The following is a 4,432-nucleotide window of genomic DNA, read 5'->3' as shown; positions in this document are numbered from 1 at the left end:
CTTAAATTTCTCTCACAGTAGAAATAACAGATGTATCTAAAATCCAGATCTAAGCCGGGCGTGGTGGTACATGCCTTTAATCCCAGCACTCGGGAGGTAAAGGTAGGAGGATCGCCATGAGTTCAAGGCCACTCTGAGACTCCATAGTGAATTCAAGGTCAGTCTGGGCCAGAGTGAGACCCTACCTCGAAAAACTAAAATAAAATAAAATCCAGATCTATCCACTCTCAGTCCATGTTACTGTTATTATGTTTCAGTGTTATTTGCTTATTCATTCAGCAAACATTTATGGAGACCTCATTACATATTGTCCATTAAGGTTGCTGCCTAGTTTTTGCTTTAATCAAGTAAAATAAATCCTTACAGTTTATGTCTTCAAGTCAATTAAGATTAGTATGTGGCAATGTAAGTAAGACAATTTTAATATAAGCTATGGCAAACACTGTAATAAAATAGTCCACATTTTAATTAAATTATTTGTTAAATTTTAAATTAAATTTCATTTTAATATTTGATTTAACTTTTAATTTTTTAAATATTAAAATACAGAGGAAGTTTGGATTTACTTCTCTTTGGATCTCAGAATGAAGGCCGAAAATAATTTTTTTTTCAAGGAAGGGTCTTGCTCTAGCACAGGCTGACCTGCAATTCACTATGGAGTCTCAGGGTGGCCTCAGACTCTGGGCAGTCCTCCTACCTCTGCCTCTGAAGTGCTGGGATTAAAGGCATGCACCAACACACCCAGCTGAAAACTTTTTATTGACTCAAATTATGAACAGAAGTTGTCCAGACAGAAAACTGAAGGAAGAATAGTTTATAATAGGATAAAGCCTTGGAAATTCAGGTACTTCACAGTGTGAATGCCAGGAGAGAGCTGGGAAAAGTGAGACTATATATATGGAATAGGGGCAGATGGTGGATCCAGGCAAGAAGTATGGAGTTAACCCAGGAAAGGTACATGACGCTTTGAAAGTAGAGAAATATTAAGGCAGTTTAAAAGCTGCCTTTACTGTAGGATAGGGATTATTCAAAAGAAAGGAAACTTCTGATGCCATAGTGGCTAGACTCTCACAGAAGTAAGGCTAGCATATTGGACCATGCAGTTATATTTTGGGGAGTGTACTCATACTTCTGTGATGTTGACCTTGATAGCTCTGCTCAGTTCCCAAACTCCTGAGAACTTATTAAGAACAGAACATTCAGGTGAGTGAGGGATTTCTCATCTTTGTTGCACAATACACTATTTTAAGGTAAAATATTCAGTGTGGGGTAGGTCACTGTCAGAGGAATCCAATGGGTATTTTGAGTAAATAAAATTTGACCATGAAGGTTCTGTCTATCTTGTCCTCTAAAATGTAGACCAAAAGTAAAATTATGACTTCTGTTTCTAGTGGATTTCCACCATTTCCTTCTTAGTCATCCACATAAAATGCATTGCCAGACTAGGTTAAGCCTCTATCAAGCCAACAGTTTTGGCTAAAAACTAAACAAGAAAAGCAGCAACAGTGGTTTCTATTGACTATAGGAAATAAAACAATACCAGTTAAGTAGACCACCTGCAGGGAAGTTTAGAAGCAGCTATAATGCCTGAATTAGAATACTGAATCTCTGTCATGTGTCAGATCTGATGGTAGATGACTCACCCAATTTCCCCTCAAGGTTTTTATTTTATTTTATTTTCTCTTATCATCTTATCTTATCTTATCTTATCTTATCTTATCTTATCTTATCTTATCTTATCCTATCTTATCTTATTGGTTTTTCAAGGTAGTGTCTCACTTTAGCCCAGGCTGACCTGGAATTCACTCTGTATTCTCAGGGTGGACTTGGAGTTATGGCAATCCTACCTCAGCCTCCTGAATTCTGGTATTAAAAGCATATGCCACCATGCGAGACTTCTTTTTTTTTAATTTATTTATTTTATTTTTAGAGAGAGAAAGAGAGGCAGACAGAGAGAGAGAGAGAACTGGCATGCCAGGCCCTCAGCCATTGCAATTGAACTCTAGATTCTTGCCTCACCCATTGGATACGTGCGACCTTGCACTTGCCTCACCTTTATGTATCGGTTTTACATGGAATCTGGAGAGTCAAACATGGGTCCTTAGGCTTTGCAAACAAGTACCTTAACCACTAAGTCCAGGCTTTCTTTTATTTTTAACGATTCTGCTTTCAGGTAACCCCAGATATGTATCTGAAATCATCATCAAAACTCAACTATCAAAGCCTACTTCCTTCTCTAGGCAATGCATGGTAGCCCACTCTCCATCACGCTTCCACATGTCAATGAAGCTGTGAGGGAGAGAACAGAAGATTTCTCTGCAGCTTTCTTGATTTTGCTTCTCTGAAAAGACATTGTTGTCACTTGTTATATATGAGCTCCTGACAACCTAACTAGAAGGTCCAAGAAAGAAATTAACTGGGAATTTTGCATTAAGACAGAAGGTGTTGATAGATGATAAGAGCAAAAGCAAACCAGTGAGGAATGGACCCAGACAAGCCGGCCTTCTCTTTCAGTCAGGGCTGCATCTGGCCTGTGTCCATGGCTAGATCATATATCTGACAATATCCTCCCTTTTAATGCTTTGCAGATCCAAGGTATATTATCATACCCTAAGCCTGAACTCCCTAGGGAAATTATGTCAAGCCATAACCAAGGAAGTAGGATTATAAAACTCACTGAGCAACCAGCTGTCTGGAATTCACCTTTAGGAAACAAAAGTACAGGCTCCAAAAGGTGGCACTGTGAGACTGGAAATGCTGATGGAAGCTGTGCTCCAGTCTTGAGTTTCTGGAAGAATGATGCTTAGCATTTAACACTGGGGGGATAAAAGCAGAGTATAAGTCAGCTTTATTTTTAGAACTTATCTCTGTGTACTCAGAGTGGACCTAAAATTCTCATAAACTAATCTTCCAGGGTTGTTATGCATGCACAACACAGTCCTAGTGTGGGCAGGAAACAAAATTTTACCAAGCCTCTGTGTCAAATCCATTCATTATTGGGATCTCTTGACCTGTGCGGTAGTGTTAGTTTAGAATAATAGAGAAAATCAAGATGACTTCTGAACAAGAAGATAAGGTATTGGCAAAATGCTGAGACAACAACTCAGTAGGTGGTTACAAGTATTAAGCAGTGCGATAGGGACATGACCTGAAAGAAGACTCATGTATGCAAATTTCAGCTGGAATGCCTGAGACTCTACCTCTCAGAAAGGGAGGTCCCCTTAGGAAGAATTATATAAAATCTAACCAGGCATTCTTTGGCCAAAATTAAGCTCTCAACCACACTTTTGGAAGATCTGTAGAAAAACAAAAGCAGAAAACCTCATTGTATTCATGAGACTGAATTTCATTATTTCCATCCAGGAGTTTCACAGAACAAACATCAAAGCCTCTGCTGTCATTTATGGAAAAGTCAGGCACATTCTCCAGCAAACATTATCTCCTGACCATCACATACAGATTTAATGTCAATGTCAGGTGCTGGAGAGAGACAAGAAAAGTAGATCCCAAGATCCTTCTCCTTGGGCCAGCTCCAAAAGACAAAACAAAGCACCCCAAAAGATATTGTGACAGTCATCAACATGGGGAGATTTCACATTCTTGAATTGAATCTGCCCTTTCCACAAGCCCAAGGTATCAGCCTCCATGTCTCACTTTCTATTGAGGCTCATGGGCATCTACAGTCTCAGAACTTGAAAAGACCCAGAACAAATGTGTCCTTCCCATGGACGTTCATGCCTGTAACAGCAATCTGTGCTTTCTATACATTGTTTTCATAACTACAAAAAACGTTGGTACCCACCTTACAAATAAACAAATAGAGGGCTAGAAAATTATCATGACTTGCACAAAATTAATAAAAGGCAAATCCATGAATTTGAGTCTAAATCTGTGTGACTCTAGAATCTTGGCCAAACTATACAGCTTTGATGAGTGAAAAAGTCACCATACTCTCCGGTTCTAATATCCAATGAATATGGCATGGCCACACCAACACATCTACCAAATCCTTCCCCGTGTCTCAACAAAGAGATGTACCCCCTTCTGAGACTACTCATTTCACTTCTGAACAATCTTCACTATATTAAAACTCTGATGGTGCCATGTCTAGTGGCATAGGCCTATAATCCCAATAGAGACTGAGGCAGGTAAAGTCTGGGTGGGCTGCATAGTGACTTCAAAGCAAGACTAGGAAACAGTGATAATAAGTAAGAAAAGTTCTGAACATAGCTCATAGTTCACTTTGCCTAGTGTAGGTAACTGGCCTAGCATGTGCCTATGTACCTCTGACTTCTTTTATTTATAAACAAGGTCTTGTTATCTAGCCCAGGATAGCTTGGCACTCACAATTCTCTCCTCCCGAAACTGATGATATTATAAATATGGTCCCCTTTCTTTCTTTCTTTCTTTCTTTGCAATTCACAGAGGAAGA

The sequence above is a fragment of the Jaculus jaculus genome, chromosome 3 (genome assembly GCF_020740685.1).
Source record: "Jaculus jaculus isolate mJacJac1 chromosome 3, mJacJac1.mat.Y.cur, whole genome shotgun sequence".
NCBI classification, from domain to species: Eukaryota; Metazoa; Chordata; class Mammalia; order Rodentia; family Dipodidae; genus Jaculus; species Jaculus jaculus.
The sequence above is the reverse complement of the archived record's forward strand: the minus strand, read 5'-3'. Positions refer to the sequence as shown.